The sequence below is a fragment of the Anser brachyrhynchus genome, assembly GCF_964034855.1.
Source record: "Anser brachyrhynchus genome assembly, chromosome: 13".
In the NCBI taxonomy this organism is placed as follows: Eukaryota; Metazoa; Chordata; class Aves; order Anseriformes; family Anatidae; genus Anser; species Anser brachyrhynchus.
In genome coordinates this window covers 20,087,944-20,108,267 of record NC_137708.1, presented here as the reverse complement: position 1 = coordinate 20,108,267, position 20,324 = coordinate 20,087,944, and the positions used below count along the sequence as shown (strand labels likewise).

At 38.6% G+C, this 20,324-nt stretch overlaps 1 protein-coding gene across 11 annotated transcripts in view; it reads right to left on the bottom strand.

Annotated features, from left to right (window-relative positions):
• The window catches only part of TENM1 (teneurin transmembrane protein 1), an 854,834-nt gene that overhangs the window by 525,459 nt on the left and 309,051 nt on the right, over positions 1 to 20,324 (bottom strand). For 9 of the 11 annotated variants that reach the window (XM_080553265.1, XM_080553267.1, XM_080553271.1 and 6 more), the window contains one exon: positions 7,331 to 7,394. The gene's annotated coding sequence lies outside the window, so the exon portion shown is untranslated. Of the gene's footprint in view, positions 1 to 4,753; positions 4,893 to 7,330; positions 7,395 to 9,348; positions 9,386 to 20,324 lie in introns of those variants that run through there. The other 2 variants (XM_080553268.1, XM_080553264.1) reach the window with 2 other exon arrangements.

Here is a 20,324-nt window from a genome sequence, read left to right as displayed (position 1 = left end):
TTCTGCACACTGATCCTGTTTCTCTCCTATGTATGATAGCTGGTGTCTAACGAAGAGCATACGCTACAGCCTCAGTAGGAGCATGGGGTGCTGGCAGGGGCTCAGACCCTGAACCCCTAACCATTGCTAACCAACTATGTTGACGATTGTCAGCTTGCAAGAATTAAGTGTCTTTGAGACCTCTGTCTTCCCATGAAATTCACTCCAAAATAGTGTCAGAAGTAAACAGGCGAAAACAGATGTGCATAAAGCATAAACCCGGTCTCCTTAGTAAAAGGGACCAGAACTACATTGCGTAAGAGACATTTTCCAACTGGAGTGAGTAAACTACAAGACCGACCAGAAAACTGCATTGAACTGTGTACTGAGATACTGGGAATGGATGATTCCTGCTGCTCCCCAACAGTAATAATGTAAGAAGGTTTAAATTTGAATCAAAGGTCCCAGATGCTTTAACATAACATTGAACAGTCATCTCCTCATATAACTAATTCTACAACAGGAAACTTGGTATCTATTCTCAGAGTGATGCTTGCTGTTCCTTATAAACCAACTCCTAGCTTCCATTTAGCGCCTGCTAGCTGGGGTTTTGTTTTGGTGTTCTGTGTGTTTTGTTTTTCTCTTTTTGAATGTTGAATTGTGTAAATAGATACAAAAGAAAACAGGAGATTTGTTTTATGCTTCCTTTTGTACGTTTATCTTTTGAAATTAGCTATAATAGTGCCTTTGTATTAATAACAAGCCCATTAGCGACAGACAACAGCAATTAGGAGATAGTCTCTTTGTCTTTATCAAGCATGAATGTCAGCTGAGAATACGCAGAGTGGTTCAAATTGCATTCTCTAGTGTGGAGGGTGTCATAATTTTGACAAGGCAAAATATGCAGGGTTTCCTGACAGAAATGAAAGCTCCAAATACTGTCTTTCTCCAGCTGAGGGAAGATGTTTACAGACAACAAATTTAACACTAATAAAGCAGTTAAACCTCTGAAGGCATTTTTCTAACCCATGAATTCCTGATTTGCTACACTCAGACATCCTCTCTCTTTAAGCATCTCCTTTAATTTGTACTGAAATCTTCTGTGCCCTATTCTAGCCCATAATAGGTCCGTCTGTGGACTCTCTTTAAGGCCTACAAGGTCACTGTGCTTAAGGATCTTTCTTCTCTGCGCCACACTATTAAGATTTTCTATTAGTTTTCCAGCCTAGACGGAAAATCAGCCTCTTGGAACAGACCATGTTCTGGATGCTTATTCCTGAAAAAACATCATTTTTGGTTTTTGAACACCAAAACCTTTTTTATTAACACGTGAAGGGCTGACTGAAAGCGGGCTTTCTGCAGTGAGAGACATGAAAAGGGCTGCTCTTTTCTCTTTCCCATTCAAAGTGCTTATGTCCTTCTTTCTTAGAAATATTTTCAATCTTACTACTATCAGTAAAACACCTGCTTTCAATAATAACCATTTAATTCAAATTTTGCTTAGGCTGCATCCGGAAAATAATTTTCCAACAAATAAATTGATTTTATTAGTTACTTATCCCACTCTGTTATTTGCTGTTGTGACAATCTAAACAGTTATGCTGGTTCCCTACCCAAAAGGTCTCAGCATTAGCATGTAATTACTTAGTTAAGCTTCAAATTCATTTGTTGTTAGTTTTGTTCCTTTGAATAGTTCCTCATTAAGTTATTGCAGGGAGCTGTGTTTGCAGAGCAAAACAGAAAAATACAAGCTCTTTATTGAATTCTTTCAATACCCCCTTTTTATCTTTAAACTAGCCAATTAGCATATTAATTAGATGTAGTACTCACAATTCTACAATTAACTGTGGGCATCACATTCTACTGATTTCGAGTAATGCCAGCTGTACTTATATCCTAACATCTTTACTTAACTTTGCTCAGATGACATGCTACAATACTAGATGTTTTTATTTTGAAATACATCTTATTAATGGTAAGTATCCAAGTGGATTGTTTTTGGACTTTGTCAAAATTTTCCAGTCCTAACTGGAAAATAAACATCAGGCTCATTAATTAGCTGAGAAATGAAACCCAACTGACCTCAAAGCTTACTCCTTTTCTATTTTTACTAGCTTCTACTTTTTATTTCTATTATATCTTTTATTTTGACTTCTCAGGCTCAACTGCTTCTCCTCACTATTTCCACAATTCCAACAGAACTAAAACCTTCACAGACCAGCAACACCTTTGAATGAGAATAACTATTTGTGAACCAAATCCAAAATATTTTCTACTCTGATGCAGACTGCTGCTGAGGGACATTTGGGCATTACCAAAATCTCACTGAGAGCACCCACCACCATTGCCAAGGCTGGTTTATTTCTCCCACTTCGGTTATTAACATTATACCCAGCATAGCTGGAATTACTCCAATAAATGTAACAAAACTGAAGTTTTTACCTTTCTAAGCCACGACTTAATAGCTGAAAATGGAGAAAGCATGTCAACGGCTATTCTGCACCTCCTGCAACTACGCACACTTGAGATACTGGATATCAGCGTGTAGATGTGGGTGCAAGAGAACCGAGGAGCACATACCCTCTCCTGGCACTACCCTGCAATTGAATTGTGTCCACTATGTTGTCTGAGAGCAGCTCCAGGCCTGCCTGAGTGGTAAATAAACAAACAAGTAAATAACCCCCCCCCCCCAAAACAGCCAGTGCAGACGCACAACATTTCTGGTCTGTTAATCATGCCTTGTCCTGCAGTGATTTTTGGAAATCGGTCTTCCATAAATGGCTGCGAAGTTGCTGCCTCATGACAATCTTGCTGATCAGGAGAAAGGACAGCTGTTGTATGGCACCAAGAAGGGAGACTGCAGTCCTGGTTAGCCCCTTCAGGAGCTGTACAAAACAGAAGGGGGGAAGAGCAACTACATTCCTCATCCCAAACTGTGTCTTCCAAATGAGGCTCAGCTGGGAATGGATGCTCCATCTGGGGCTATTTTTGAATATAAACGAGCTCAGTAATAAATTCATAATGGAAAAAATTCTCATTTACAGCAAAATACAAATATTCTGTGTTTGCGGGGTGAGTACACCACGGGTTGGTCCACAGCGGTCAAAATACTTCTGACAACCAATAAACATCTGATGACAATTTCAGTGTAAGTGTTTACATTTGCTGAGTAAAATTCATCTACTAGACCCGCAAGGTCACACTTGCTGTAGCTAAACATTTTACAATACAAAGAATTCATTTAAATGCAACATTCTGGTAATGCTCTCATAAAACTACGGTAGCTGAGATCTGTCTTTTCACATGAACTCAAAGGGACACAAACATTTATGGCCCAAGTCTGATAGCCTGAATACAAAATGCCTATCTAAATAGTTATAAACTGACTCCATCTAGAATATTACAAGATTGAGGACTATATGGGTGACTGCCCTGTAGAGACAGAGCTGCTGGATTGCAATTATTCCTGAGAGTTTCCCAAACATAAAAAGCCCTGTTCCTGTATGGTGTGATAAACGCCAGCCTCGTCTGCAGCACTCCCTTCCTTCCGCTGTCCTCTGGACTTGGGCAAAAATCCAAAGCAATTAAAAAAAATGAAAAGATAAATTACAGGCTGCCCACTTATCAGATTTCTATCTTTGCAAAAGCCTATTGATATTAACAGGTGTTTATGAAGTCACATATATACTAAGACAGTATTTCAAGCTGGCTGCGGCCTTGCAGGAACGTACATAATGTACATTATATTTTTGAGAAACCTGGCAGACCTGGGCATTTCATATTCAGTTTCATATAGACATTGATGTATTGAGTGATGTACGGTGCGTATGCTTTGCATTTGTTTGAAATATCTCTGACAAGTAGATATTTTTGAATTAGTGATCTAAAGATTTTTTTGATGATATAATTATGAGCTTGAGGCTGAATTTTCAGAAGTGAATTTGGTGGTAGATTTGCAATTCAAAGAAGTTACTTAAATTAACAAAAATGCCCTAAAAGAACAGCTGTCTACCTGACTGATCCAAGAAAATGAACACTGAAAATAAACAGCTGCCCTGTAGAAGACTATGTGATAAAACTAATCACCCTTCGCATAATGTATTTATTTTCCCCTGTGCTTATTACAGACTCAGTGAACCTTCAAAGCTATAAATATTTAAATGTAACAGACATCCCAGGCATGTGAGTTCAAGTGACAGTAGCCTGACTACAGCAAATCCAATCCAGAAATCACTAGGTCTGGTAATTATATAACACTCCACCATTTTTTTAATCCATTATTTTTTTTTTTTGGTATACCCATAAAACCTATTTAAAAGACCTTTCCGGTTAAATCTGAATGTTTTCCAAACAAGAAAAGGCTCAAAGCCTACAGCTCTCCATATCATCACAACAACATAATAGACGTTGTAGAGATCAGAAGGATGTATTGAAAGTCACTAGGATAAATATCCCCAGGTGCTGTACTTCATCCTACATCCACCAAAATCAAGTCACTGAGGTAGCCAAGAAATGACAATATCCACTAGCTGAGAAGTCTGAGCTACATTTTTTCCACTTCCAAAAAGCCAGATGAAAGCGTTGACAAAAGAAAGGATGCCTAGTAATAATTTTGGAGTGCAAGCTAGGGGATTAGCTTTAGATACAGTTATTTTCATAGCTGTGAGGACTCCGCAGTCGCAACCCGGATTAAGACAGTTCACAGAGTCCCAACTGGCAGAAACCGCTGTGCCACAAATGAAATAAACTGAAAACGAATCAATTTTCCTCTTACTGTGTCCATGTAGGGAAGGAAGGTGGGACGTCCTTTCCTTCAGACCTTTTTTCCACTCCGGCAATTTGCAGAGGCTTCTACCATTAGAATACTCCCCACGGCACCTGCTCTTCCCTCCTCATTCCCTGAGCAGCAGGCCCTACCGGGACAATCCAAAAACAGCGCCAGCAAGTTCAGTTATGGCAAAGGGCACGAGAGATAGCATCTAAGCAAAGCTAATCCAACTATCCATCACTTGCCTTGCTTTACAGGCATGAAACATAGCTTGGTCTGATTTATGAGGGAATCTGTGGTGTCCAGAAAGCCTCTTTTGGAAAGTGTGATTTGGGATGCTGTCTCTGACACTGAAGCAAGCAGAAAGCTATGACGGCTACGGAGGCAGCCCCTGAACTAAGGCACCATGGATGTACCCTTACAGTTTCACCCATCCCCACACCATCTAACTGCATGAAGGACTTTCTCCTTAAAGCACCTGGCTTCCCAAGCATGCCAACCCTGCTGTACAATGAGCAGAACGAGCATTTTTCTGTTCTCAAGGAGGGAAGAAGCTCTTCTCTCTCCAGAGTCTCAAACTCAGCAGAAGAGATGAGGGAACCAGGCTGACACCTAGACATACCCTCTTAGGTGTAACATGCAGATGTCCCTCAGAGACAACTGAACAGCTGTGTGGTTTGTCACACTTGGCATTTTCCTTGTATCCCTGTACAGGCTTTATCAGAACCTCTCACAAACAGTGTGGGATTCTTTTTGAGGCGTGTATGCTTCCACTAACCCTTCAAAATCACGCCTGAGAGAAGCTCCAGTCCCCACCCAAGTCAACAGGAGGCTTTCCACTGATTTTAATGAGAGCTGGAGGTTGCGGTGTCAGCCCTCAATGAGGCCGTTTCTTCCTTTTCTAATTCCAAAATTGCCTTGCACAGACTGTCTGGAAGGATATAAAGAAGATTATCAACAATATTCTGAACTAGCTTAACCTAAAAAAAAGTATTTATTCTAAAAGGTCTCAGTGCACTCAGATGTATGACATGCTATGAATATTCAGTACGGCCCCCCCCCCCAGTAGCCATTCTTTGCAACGCTACTTTTACTAAAAGCCATTTTGATGCAACGTATAGAAAAGATAAGACTTCTTACACAAAATAGGATTCACTGGAAATGCTTTCTAATGACATTTTTATACTATGTAAGCTATCCTGCCTGCATTCTGTGGCTCATCCTATATTTGCTGCTACAATACGCTCTGCCGTGCTGCAAGTTAAAGAAGGACAAATGTAGCCATCCTCAAGCCTGCATATAGAAATATACTTTTGCAATCAGATGACCCAAGTGCTTCTCAATCCTGAAATATTTAACTTGCATACCCTCACTGTGCTATCAAAATCATTACACATTCTTTAAAATTAATAAAAAAAATAAATCTTAAAAGACCATTAATAAACAGGCACGAGAGAAAAGAATTTTTAATAGCTCCTTTTAATTGTGTTTATCTCAGTGTGAAACCATGTCAAAAAGCCTGCAGCAAATGTATTTTGTTAAAAGTACCACTTGCGCAGCAGGCGCTAAACATTAGAAAGCAAGCTTGTCATTAGTGGGCTACAACTGAAAAGGCTACTAAGGCTCGTGTAAGTTATTAATACATCTTAAAAATGCAAGACAGAGATTAAACTCCTTTTACACCATACAAGATTTTAATTCTACTTTCTATTTGTGTTATTTAGCTCATAACGCCCTGGCTTACATCACCGGTAGAGACCGCTGGTCTGCCTTCTTCCCCATGTGAAATCTCCACTGCTCTGCCCCCAGCCTGCTTCTGGGGCTCCTGGATTTTACTTGTGTGTTTATGCAAATTGAATTGGTAATTTTGCTTGTTTTCTCAGATTATTTATATGGTCAATAGAGTATAAGAGATGAGAATTTTTTACTTAAATCCACTGTGGTATTTGTGACTCCTGGGATTTCTGCAGATGTGGTTTCAGGCTGCACTGAGCCAGTTTAATGCTGAGCTGACACTGCAAGTGGCAACTCTGCTCGTCTCCAATTTCCCAATCCAATTCATGTCCAACCAAGAGCTGGAGTCAGTTGGCTTATCACATGAAATGTTGTACTCTTTCAGGGTTATTTTTCCATAGGATCAGCCACACTACCAGTACAGAAAAAACAGGAAAGCATCAGGAGCACCAAGGCACAGCGGAGGAAGCAGGCTTCTATTTTAGGCAGTAAAATGCCAGTAAATCAGTTTCCTTTAACATGGAGCACGAATCACCAAATCTGCCTGTTTATAGAGAAGGGCTGAAATCTAAAAGAGACCGGTGTCAACTAATAAGTGCATGTACAGAATCCCAGTGGAGGAAATGAGCTACCTATTGTATAGCCTATTTAAAGCCTTGACTGAATTTGTAATTCATTCATTCGCAGCTTTCCACCATGAACAGGCAATACACAGACACAATGCAACATTTTTTTCCCGTAGGTCTTTGAAATCTGACAGAGAATAAGAAAGAAGAAATATGAGAGATCCCTTGGCAACAGAGCTATGATCAGAAATTGTGTTACTTTAAAACACGAGCAGGCTCTCACCTCAGCAGGCTATAGACTCTCAACCACCAGCTGCATGGGTCAGCGCACATGTTCATCTACCAAGCTGTGAAAAGAACTTCTGGGGGTTAGAAGCCAATTTTGTTAGCTTTATTTTACTTACAGAAGATTACTCTTATTCTACAGATGACTTTTAATCACAAAAATGTACTGAAAAGACAATGGAAGGCCCAAAACACAATTTCATCCAATTTTTACAGTTGAACATATATTGATACTCTCCAGTATCATCAAGGGTTGCAAAACAAAAGCTGCATGAAAAATATTTTATTCTGAAGTATCCACAACATTGGTGCCATTTCCCAAACTGCAGCACCCTACAGACCGGAACGGTGCTTGGGCTGTTTGAGCATTGATAGCTGCCTCCCTAACGTGTTTGTCACTCGAGGTTTAGTGAAGCATAGTAGACACCTAAACATAAGCCAAAATTACGAACTTAAGTTTTTTCTAAATAAGCTTTAGGAAAGGCAGCCTCTGGGAACGGCAGAGTCTCCCTCCCAGCTGGCCCTGCAGGGGATGCTCAAAGAAGGACAACACGCGTGCACCATGGCATGCCGGGTCAGAGCCCTCCTGTGGCACTCTCGCTGCTGCCCTCTAAATGAAGCTTAAGGTCTTTCATTTTACTTATAAAATCTTAATGCCCAGGTTCCTGCCTATATGAGGGATCATATTTTCCATAAAATATGGTATTACAGAAAGCTTTCAAGCCTGAAAGCCCTTTCATTTTAAGAGACTAGTGTCAAGATATTATCCATCATACAACAGAAGAAGGAGACCACAAGGTGCTTCTCTGTTTCAGTGGAAAATGCAAGTTTCCAGCAATAAGAAAACATTGTTTTCTTCAGAAAAATAGGGAGTGAGGGTCGGCAAAGAGGATGGACAGGAATTAGAAGAGCCAATAGAAAGAGTAGGACAGAACTGCAGAAAAGTGTGTAATTTGATATTTTAGTCCAAAATAGAACATTTCTTACCCATCTCCAGCCAGCAGATCACTTTGCTTTGATTGCTTAGGTTGAATTTCTTATTTTTAATAACTGATATAACAAGATCTCTTTTTGTCTTAATTAAAATTCATTGTCTTTGGGAAGGTGTGGATATATATATATATTTAATATTGTAAAACAATTCCAAACAATTATAGTAAGTCAAAATGAGGGAAAGGCAACAGAGTGCACAACACTGTCAGACAGAATTGCAGAATACAGGAGACAAGTTCTTACTTAGGGCTTTCTTGAAGGATATTAACCACAAACACCAGTTACCATTTGAATACTTCTCCCCTCCTACTTTCAGAGTTTAGTCAGCTACAAAGAATGAAGAAACTCTCTCGTTCCAGTTATTCTATCCCAGTTTCATTAAAAAAACAACAACAAACAAACAAAAAACTCTCCCCCACATATCAAAATAGGTTCCTCATATCTGTCCCTCTGCAATCCCTCCACCCAGCTTTACATGTGAATATCAGTGTTCTCGACTACATTAAACTCTTTAAGTACTTCAGTCTTTCAACCTTCATGAGAGGCTTTATCAATCACTGAATTTTATAGGGAGGATCCCAAATTTTGATACAAATGTTAAGGTTGACAGATTAAGGCAAGAATAAATAAAACCAGTACATTATTGCAGCAAGGATGCAGTCAATGTTGCGTAAAATGAGGTGGTCTGTCTATTTTGAATTGCTTTAGGAGCCTGGAAAACACGGAGCCATCCTTCCGAGCACGGTCAAGGCCCACTTAACATCAATATTTATGTATTTCTAAATAAATCCCAATAAGACCAAGACTTTGTTGAAGTTACGGGTTAATTGCCTGTGAATATAGGGTCTACGCTTTTATCTTTAAAATGATTTGCAGAAGTGCTTGGGTGAAAATGGAACAATATTTTCATGTTATCTCAGAAAAGCACATATCACACTAAGGCTGTTCCACATGTGAGTTGTTTGAATCTTAAATTTGACAAAAGCGTGAATACCAAGTGCTCAACACCTATGGAAACCTCACCTGTGTTTCCCTCCTTCTAGATAACCGAGGTAAACCCCATTGCAGCAGAGAGATGGGGGCTCTTCAGTAGCTGACGACGGCCACATCTCGCGGACAACACGTGAGCAAGAGGCGAAATTTCACGACAGAGGTTCAGCAATCAGACAATTTATTCTCACTTCATGGAGCCCAATTTTCTGTCTTATTGTGCTAAATCAATGGCTCGTATTACAATGCTTTATGCCATCTCACACCGTCAAATGTCCCTGTGCTTGTGTGGGAATCGGTTGCAATGGGATAAAGTCTAAGTCTCTCCTTCATTAACAGTTAAGCACAAAGAAGAAAATCGCTACAGGTATTAGCTCTTTAAATACAGGCATTCTTTTGCGCTAATCAGCTTCTTCTTTTTCATTTTATTCATGATTAATATGGAGGTAGGGACTTTGTGTGTCACATCTGTCAAATAGCAAGGTTCTGACCTACTTTGCTGCTATAATAAGGACAATATTCCCTCTACAGAGCAGTGCAATAAAAATCTTCCCTTCACTGCAGGTTTTTGGAGGGAATAGTGATAGTCTTAAGTAAAAGGAAACACTACTTGGGGAGAGAAATGGATGGATATTTAAAAAAATCTCAACTTTGAAAAAATATCCCAAAGAGACATTATGAAAGCTAGAATAAATCACCATCATAACTCCCCCAAATACTTATTTGCCTAAAACAGGTAGAGAACCTAAAACTAGACAGATGCATTGACATTTTTCTTGACAGATTCATAACCTTATGGCTCCCAAAACTTTAATGTTCAATAACATTTCATTAGTATACTCCAGTGTATTTATTACTATGCATTATTAATACAGATATGTGCCTAGGAGATGTACAGTTTGTAATTATTTTTCCTTTCAAAACATAATAGCTTCACACTGGGCTTGTTGCAGCTACAATATTTCATCTCTGAATGCTCCTTCAAACATTCCGGGGCTGTGACAGAAATTTGTATTTGAACAGAAAAGCTGTCACGAAGGTGCTATTGTGCTATCCATCACATTTTTAATCCTGACCATACTTAGATGTTAGTGAAGCTATCTGTCCAGGACACTAAACAAAGATTGAAATTATGCCTTCCGTTCTTACACATCAAAGCCGCAAAGTTAGACCTGTATTCAGTAGGCCTGTATTACACTATTAATTTCCTATTAGTTCTCAGCTATGCAAATTCCAGCCATGGTGTCACTGTGGTTTAGACATGCAACCTTGATTTCGGCATCAAAAAATGGAGCCTGTCACTTTTCATAATTTTACAGGAGATTCTACAAATGTAAATCCTTTTTCATCCTGTCATCCTTTTATGTCTTTAATGAGTTTGCTCACTAACAGTGCAGAATCTTAATTTCAACATTCAGAAATACTGTTACTATAACTTTCAGCATCTGAAGAAGCTGCTTAATTGAAGTGTAATTTATACCTAGTTTTAGAAAAAGCAATGACGTTTAGATTTTCAATTTTCTTTTTCCTTCCCTCCCGTTTACATTTCACATTCCTGAAGAAAAAAAGTTGCAGTTTAAAACTGAACTGAAGCTTCTAAAACAAAGTCTTTAATCAGGAGCACATTATGTACTATAACATGATTCCTTAGCTGTTAAAATCTAACATTTGTAAAAACAAATGGCACGCACTTGACAGGCAAATTACACATGGATTACCATTTGTTAAAATTTCATCACAGAAAATAGTTTAACTGTTGGGGATAAGAGCCAAGATCAACCTGACAAGTACTCTACATGAAAGATTAGCATATTCTCTTCCAGAGGTTTATGCTTAATTTAGATGCATCGACTTTTTGCCACCATTGCTGACCTTTATGTCTAATCAAAGTCCCTTTGAATCCAAATCCCCAACCTTTTATCTCTCCTGACAGCTTTTAATTTGAAGCCTTGTAATAAAGTCTATTAAAATTCAAAATGTATCTGTGTTTAAGGCTTGGTTCGCTTTGCTGGATTTTCAAATGGGCTGATTACAGAGACACCAAACTTTTCACTTTAAGATTTAGACCATGCTGAAAGAGCATTTGGAAGAAGAATCAACCTAAATTTTTAGTTATAATGCACAAAGATTGTATATACGGCATAACTCAAAATAAAAATGTCTGTAAGTAGCACTGAACACAGACATAGCGCGAGTCGGGACATGCAACTGCATTCGTGTTAGCGGGCACGGGCAACATGGGTTCAGTGTATCAGCCAGGGGCAGGACAGGCAGCGCTGTTCTGAAATAAGTTATTACAAACTCATTTACACAAAAAACACATGCCCGATATCTACAATGAAACATGAACACAAGTTAGATTTCATATCTTTGCATGGGTACTGGTTATAGAATTAAACAAACAAATCCGAAAACCACTTCTGAATAACTGCTGTCCCCAGAAAAAGGGCATGAAAGCTCAGTGTTTGCCCATAAGGGCTCAGAGGTCTCTCCATAAGGATCTCACACCAAAATAAGGAGTCTTGTAGCTCTGAGAACAAAAAAAACAAACAAAAAAAAACAACAGCAAAAGAAACAACAACAAAACAAACACCCATCTTTTGGGAGCATCTTGTTCCCTTTATTGTACACTATTTAAAGCTCTTGAATTTGTTGCAGAACTTCTGTTCTAAACACAATATTCCTTAACTGCCACAGACGGATTTAAACCTTGATGTTTTGTTTAAAAAAATGTTAATACTTCACAGCTGCTTAAAAGGCACAACTTCTCACATCTAATTAACTTATTCTGTAATCCCAGCCCGGCAAATTATGCCTCACCCTCATCGGATGCAAGTGAAATGCTGGATGAGGCAACGAACTTCTGAAATACAAAGAAATACAAATCGATGACACCAGCTCCACAGCTGCACTGGAGAACCCAGAGAGGGTATTTGCGAAGTTAGCCTAGCTAAATACACATGGAAGAGAAATGACTGCCTTCCTCTCAGCGCTGAAAGCACCAGGAGGTTGCAGGTGCAAGTGTAGCTAGGCTACACTTTTATTTTCTCCTGTTGTTATTCTTCCTCTTTATGGTCTCTTTAGAACATCCTCCTTTCCAAAGGCTGATAACTAAAAATAAGCTGAACATCTTCCATTGCTTCAGCTGCTTTCACAATATTATCAAAAGCTTTCCAAGCAGTGCCTCCAGACAGATGCTCCTCATCTCCCAGTGCCATTTTCTGGCACTCTAGCTGAGCATTTATTGCAGATATACTCAATGTCACCCCAGCTCAGCTGTTTCTGCCTAAAATGGCTGCTGCATCATCCACAGATTTTTATTTTTTAATAGAAATTGGCTTATATAATTTATATACTTGTTTGTTGAAAGCAACTGTTTTGACATCATTTAAAACTTACTTGTACCCACACTGTGTCATTAGGCAAAAACGTATGCACTTTGCCCTATGTCCTTGACCATCAACATGAAAGTGAAAATTTCTCTGATCCTGAAATAAGCTACAAAGACTTGTCAAATGAAATTCATATTTTAAACTTACTTTTCCTTGCACTTTTTTTTTTTTACACAACTATTAGCACGTTATTTTCTTTTCCGTGATAATAATAGCTAGGTTAACAACAATAATTAACAATTACTAGATAGGAGGCTTCTTATGTTTTAAACTTGGAGTTAAATATTTTACTTTAAAATAGAGTTAAACATAACTTTACCTACAAATGAGTAAGAAGATAACTAAAAACTAAACTTCAAATTTCAAAGATTTGTCCCCATAAAAATCATCAAGTATGATTACCCTAACCAAAGAAAAGAGGTAAAAGTACATTAATAATAAACAATGCACTTATAGACTTAGATTCTGTGGTGATATAAAATCTCTCAAATCTACCAGAAGTTGAGATGTCTACAGAAATGTAGAATTCCTCAGATCTTAACAAAGAGAAAACAACACAAAACCACTCACTTCTACAGCTGCAGAGTAAGGCTTTGCAACACTTTAAGATGTTCAAACCACCACCAACATAAGCAAAGCAATGTTTGCCAAACACTGTTTGGGTTTTACAAATGACTAGCCAGTCTATTTGACCTGAATTCCCTGGGTTATTTACAAGCATTTATGCAAAACTCACTGCATGCTGTAGCCAGAAATAAGAAAAATGGGACAAGATGATGAGACAAGCTGGATATAATCATCATTTTAGTAATACATCATTCCTCTGACACATTGCACTGAATTGCACATTCACTTTTTTTTTTTACATTGTTTGTAGGTTAGCATTATTAAGAAAGCCCTACTGCTGATTTTCACTGTGATTTTAAATTGGTTTGCATAATGCCCGTTTACACAGATACACATGCAAAACAGTGCTGCCTGGGTTTTAGCCATCCTGCCTATGATTCCCATCAAAGTACCCATATCCTGCCTCTGAAGGAAAAAAAAACAAAACAAAAAGAGCTCTCATACTAGATGGTCATTAATTTGATTCTGTTCTCTACAGGATGCCAGAAATAATAAGTTTATAAATGTAAATAAAGTGAAAGTTACGATACTGAAAGTACCACCACCAATTTCAAACACGCTTCAGAATAAAACTTAAAGATCTGCAATATGCCACAACTCCAAGCAAAAAATTACATTAATATAATTATCCATACTTCAGGGAGATATTATCATTTTAGCTAAGTCAAAATGTCAATGAAAACAAAAGAAATTGAACTTTTTCTCCTTCGAGGTTTCCAGTATCTCAGGGGATAATTTCAAAAACTCAAATGCAATATTCAGTGGTATATTCAGCATGGTTAGGGACAGAATATTTAGTATTCAAAGTGGACAGATAATTTTCCAAAAAGCTGGTTTATGTACAAGACTAATCAAGATATTCATTTCCCACATCACTTAAACTACGAAGCAATAAAAGAAGTCTAATGGTTAAGCAGCAATAAAAAGCTTAATGAGCCAAATGATACTTTCTAATGCCATTGATTTGCATTATGGAGGGGAAAAAAATTTTAAAAAATCCCACCAACTTGAATTTAATTCTCAGTTGAAATCTAGCTTCTCTGCCAGGAGAAAGAAGCTGTGGGGTTAGCTTATATTATATAGCCTTCCAGGTCTTCAGGAAGAAGGCAGAGGGAATACACAAAGCTGATCCCTCGTCTTCCCAGGTGGGGCTGCAGCCAGTGAGCACACGCTCGTAACAGCAGCTGGTGGAAGCGTTAGAAAATTACTTTTTGAATCTCACACCTGTAAAGCTAAGATGCAGGACTGAGCCTGGTAAATCTAAATCAGAAAAAAAAAAAAGCCAACTACCTGATGTCCAGAGCCATGTCTCACCGTCAGTGGTGGATCTACCCGTGCGGAGCACCTATATACTAGGAAAGGTTTTCCAGGACCACTGCCCTTCACATAACATTCCTTATTTGCGAGCACTCTGATAACATCAAACTAATGCCAGAACAAGAAGTGACTTTCCTCTATCCTCAGTTTAGCTCTCCATACTAAGAGGTTTAGAAGGTACCTAAAAACAGTCTATCTGCCACTCTTTAATTAACAGCCAAAAAGCATATTAAAAAAAAAAATCCCTTGAAACATGCATGCAGGAGGCACAATGTGCTATATCTGAGAGGCTATTCAAATAATGAAAAGAAAACCTGATGAGATTTTCTATATATTGTCAGAGATGTCTTTTGTCAGTATTAGAGTCTATTTGAAAGAAAAGAGCTTTTCATGACTGGCTTGAGGCTTTGCCAACTCAAGAGTCTGCACCATCTCATTTTTGAAAAAGGACCTGGAATGACCATTGGGAGTAAGGTCTGCGAAAAGAGCTAATTGTCTAATTTATCTGTAGAAGCCTTTCAGGAGATGAAAAAATAATAATGGTTCCACGTATTTAAATACCTCATTTGGTGATCTCCAGTGCACACGTTTTTAAAGGGGGGAATGCTCTCCTGAGTAACAGAAGGACCTGGAGCAATGACTTTAAACTAAAAACCTAAAAAGCTAAATTTCCAAGAGTAATTAAATTCCACTGAAAACTGAAATCAAGTTAGTGGCTTGGCCTTCTTAGGCAAAACCTTTAAGCAAATAAATAAATAAAGAATAAACTTTTTGAAAAGCAGTCTTTACTTTCGCTGCATTATTTTATTTTCACTTTATTTTTTTAAGTGATCATTTACTACGAGATTCCCCTATTATTCTGATTAGGATTCCAAGTGAGCTAATTCCACAGTCATCTGGCTAAAGAGCACACTGCAGAGACGCCCATGGGATTTTACTGGTTCAAGCTGGTCTGAGCTAAGGGGTTACCAGCTTGCATTTCATTACAATGGACAGTTATGCCAGAGGATATCTTTGTAGAGAATGTGTGTTGATGATTTTCCCAAGCTGATCGTGAGGAAGAGGTCAAATCATTCTCCTTCAACATTTACACTGCATTTGTCACCATCCAATTTCAGCTCTCGCGCAAACACAAGTCTATTTCTTAGCACAACCTCCAGGAGCAAGAAAAGCTCTCTGCTCCTTCTGCATGACTGTGGAAATGAGAAGGGAAGTTTTCTCAGAGGATGTAGGTCATAACTGTACGTCCCCTACCATCTGGTCCTTGAAACCCAGAAAAGGAAGCTGAGTATATTGCATTACAGCCATCTCCACTGACAGACGGTCCCTCCAGGACCGTAACTAACTGGTCAAGTTTCGAACAACCTCCAAACTTCTCTAAGCGCGACTGGAGCCACAGATGTCTTATACTGTCTGGCTCAAATAGGAAACTCTAACCATCTCCTTCATCTGCTTCCCCTATTACTACAGCTAATCTAATGCAAGCATTTGTGTTCAGAAATCATTCCTACCTGAAACTCAACTATTTTTTTCATGTAATCCTCTTAATCAGCCACAGAGCATTTATATATTTAATTCTAGACTACATTTGATGATGGTTAATACTTTAATTAGCTATTTACACATGGTAAAAATTACAGAAGTAATTAAGGATATTCAGATTAATTAAAAGCATTAGGTAGTATTAAATGTGAGAGAACAGATTTTAATTAAATCTTCCAAGCATTTTTTTTAATCTCTTCTGTTGATAAATAAACTGTAGTAACACAATTGTATCTCAATCAGATAGCTTTGCCCCATCCTCACCCATATTTTTTTTTTTTTTTTAAAGCCAGGGGCATTGCCTTATTCTTTGCTGTTCATTAAAAGCTATCTATACGGACCAACTTTCTTCTCCCTCCATGCATTTGCTTTACCAGTATTGATATGGGATGACTGGTGCTAAACTGAACCCATTGAAATGCTGCCTTAGTTTCACTGTGGCTTATTTGCACTCTTCTAAAACAGCTGAGATGAATACCTTTTAGCCTGCTATTCAGAGAAAGAACTCTCCTTTATCTACTTAAAACTCAGAAGAACCCAGAGGACTGTAGATACCCCGTGGATTCTAGCATCGCTCTCCAGGCAGTCTGCAAGCAAATCATGGAGTCAGAGATGTGCTAACAGAGAGGGGGCCCCAAGCATGTGCTTGCACCCGGGGCAGTACCAAAGATGTACGGTACTGCAAAGGCTCCACCAGCAGCTGGTTGAGCAAGCTGTAGCAGGGTGTCACAGTGCACAGCACAGGGAAAGGCTGGCAGCCTTGGTAGGTCTATGCTGAATCATCACTTGTGGGCTGAAAAATCACATGGAACACGAAAACACTAGGATGAAATATCAGTTTTGGGATTACCTTCACGCACAGACTGTGTCCCAAAACATGAAATCTACTTAGCAATGGTGGGCTGAAAGATCTGGACAGCCAAAAGGAAAAAATCAGCAGCTAAGACTGGAATCCCAGAAGAAAAGCAAGAGACTTGCAGATACTATAGTATTGTCTGGCATCATGTCTGGTGAACGCCACCTCCACCCACAGAGCTGCCCTGCAGTTTGCCAGGTTAAGTCACCAGGAATAAAGGCTGTGATATTATAAAGCAAGCATCATCGCAAGGTTACTTAGATCAAGGAGTCTGGGATGTTGGAGCGTAGAGAGAAACAAATGGTGTAATTATTTACATTCAGACTACTAATAAGGTATGTGCTATTAAATCATGCAGCTCTTTTCAAAATATCACCATGAAAGCCAGATGACTGTTACATTCATTCAGCATTCCTGCTGTACATATGCAAGCCAGAGTAGGATACCCAAGATCTTCACTCTCGCTCAACAAATGAATCATCCACTTGAATGCCAGTGATGTTTGTTCCATTCCCGTATGTTCCAGAACAGTTTTGTCCTACTTTTGTGTGTATACAGAATTAGAATTGTAAGATGTATCAAGTTTAATCTTTAAATTGGTTTTATTTACAACCTCTAAAGTTCCTTGATTATTTCTAGTAAGGTTTGCATCGATGTTTGCTTAAATTATTCATGACATTTCAGTTGCATCATTGGGTGCTTCAAAGTAAAACTCAAAGTAACTTTTCTTTCCTGAGAACAAAGATATACGCTCCTTGCTCTCAAGCAGGAATTCACACAAAGATGAAAGAAATGTCAAGAATTGTTAATAAACAAATTTGTGGAGTAAATTATAAACAGAAATATGTTTTCTATTTCTAGTGGGAACATATTCTGTCTCTAAAAATGCCTCCAAACCCCAATTAAGTGTATCCAATTAGGGTAATACTTGATTTATCTGGGTCAGAGCTCAAAATTTTTGCCGCCTAAGTAGCATCTGAATTATGTGCTCCCCCTGCGGCTGGAGGAAGTCGCGCTGCCATCAGGCAGGCCCAGAGGAGCAAAGTGCCACTTGGAGAACTGCTGCACGCTGCAGGGAAGATGCTGGTGCCAGACAGCGCCTGTCCCCAAGAGGTGCAGGGACCCTGCTTTGGGCTGCCCTGCCCTCCTCGCCCTCTCCAGCCCTAGCCTTGTGGGGCCAACAAAGGAGATGGGAGACAGCAGGGACTGCCACCTCCATCATGTCCCCATGCTTTTCCTCCCCCCAACACATAGATTCACTCTTTTTCAATTTTCATAAAGCATTAAAACAAATGAATCTACATAAAAGCACGTAACAACAGTATTTCAACATTTGCATGCATCTCCCCCCCTCCCCCCTCCCTTTTTTTTTTTTTTTTTTAAAATAAAAAACATATTACAACCTGGAATTCCTGGAATTTGTCACCCTAAACTCCTGGTCTTATTTTCGTTTTCTGGCAGCAAGACAAATATCACATTTGTGCATCACAATGGAAGAGTGGGACATTATCAAATTTCTGATTTAAAGCCTTGAATTAAGACATTAAATCAAAAGCTTTTATTCTTTCAGTAAATACACACAATGACAATTTTTGGTGAACGTAAGCAATGACATTTATGAATGAAATGCAAATTCACAGTAAACGAATTAACTATTAAATTTCACATTACAAAATTGGTGGTAACATTTATTTATTTTCAAAAATGTCCTGCAAAACAATGTAAGAAAAGCATAGATTTATTTTCACTAGAAATTTAGCTTCCTCAACAGGTTTCCTCAAGTGCATGATTAAGAATATTTATGTTATCACAACACATTTCTGATTTCACACCAAATCATCTGAAATGTGAAGTTTCATATGGCTTAGAATCACAACCAAGTGGAAGTGTATAAAAGGCTGCCAATATTTGCCTGAAATACTGCACTGTGACAATAGCAGTTGATCCTGATATGCAAGTGAAGGAGAGCATGACTCACTCAGATAGGTGATTTCTTATTCCACCAGGAAGAATGTGGTTAAAAAAAAAAAAAGAAAAAAAAAGTTTGGACTGAGTACCTTCCTTGAAGGAGGATTTCATTGAAGGGCAGAAAAAAGGCAGTGTTAAGCTGCATTTCCCTTATCATCAGCTTCCACATTAGAAAGCTAAGCAGCTGCAGTTTAAAATGAAAATTCTGATAAGAAAACAGATCACTTTCAGGACACCTTGTATCCCTGTTGAGTCCCCCTACCAGGTAGCCGCTCATCAGTGCAGAAGAGCAGAAGTGAAGGATACAACGCTCTGGCACTGCGACCCCAGACGCACTGACTACAGCACTGACAAAAGAGCCCTGGGCCAAGTGCAAACCAGTGTTTTGCACTTCAGCTCGGCCAACAACTTCAGCAGTTCTGCAAGAGGACAACTTAAAGGAAGAGAGGGCAACAGAGATAAAGGGTTACAGCAAGACATTTCTACTTTTCCATTTCTTGTTCGCCTTCCTTAAATTTACCAAGGGAAGAGAAGAATCATCGCAGGGAGGCTATTATTTTTAGTATTTTTTCCATTAGCTCAAGTGTGAATCATGTTATCATCTATCACATCGATAAGAGTGGGTGAAAGCCTTAGAAATAATATTCACATTTTAAATCTACAAATATTTACTTTCGTTATGGCAATGGAAACAAGGAAGAGATGCAGTGAAAACATATGTTAAGTTGTTAAAACAGTTCAGGCTTAAAGAGATATCAAATCTTGGCAAGTGCACATAGATATCTTAAAAAATAACTATTATTCTATGTTAAAGACCTAGAAGAAATGGTCTGAAAAGAGAAAGACATCTGCTAGGAATTATCTGAATAGAAATAAATGACTAATGATGTAAAGCTAAGGGGACAGATGGTCCACACTTCACAAGCTCGCTTGAGATGCAGAATGAGCTCTAGTCGTTCTTCAGGGCTTGACTGGTAGAACGGCACGCTAAGAAGCTATTCACTTTTTCTTGAAATGTTTTGGTAATATTTTCTTTCTAAATCTCTTTTTTTAGAGTACTGTAATCCTAACACTTATTCGCTTCTAATATAATCAGAAGATACCAAAAAAAGTATTAAAAGGTTATAAGATAGCCAAAGAAAAAAGGTGAGGCTGGAAACAAATTTAGTTCTTAAACTACACATCGTGGGAATGAAAACATCCAATAAACTAAGACTTCCAAATGTAGAGATTGAAGAATTTTACAAGGCAGTATATTAACATTTCTTTAAGATGCTGCTCAAAGATACTCTTACTATCTTACAGAT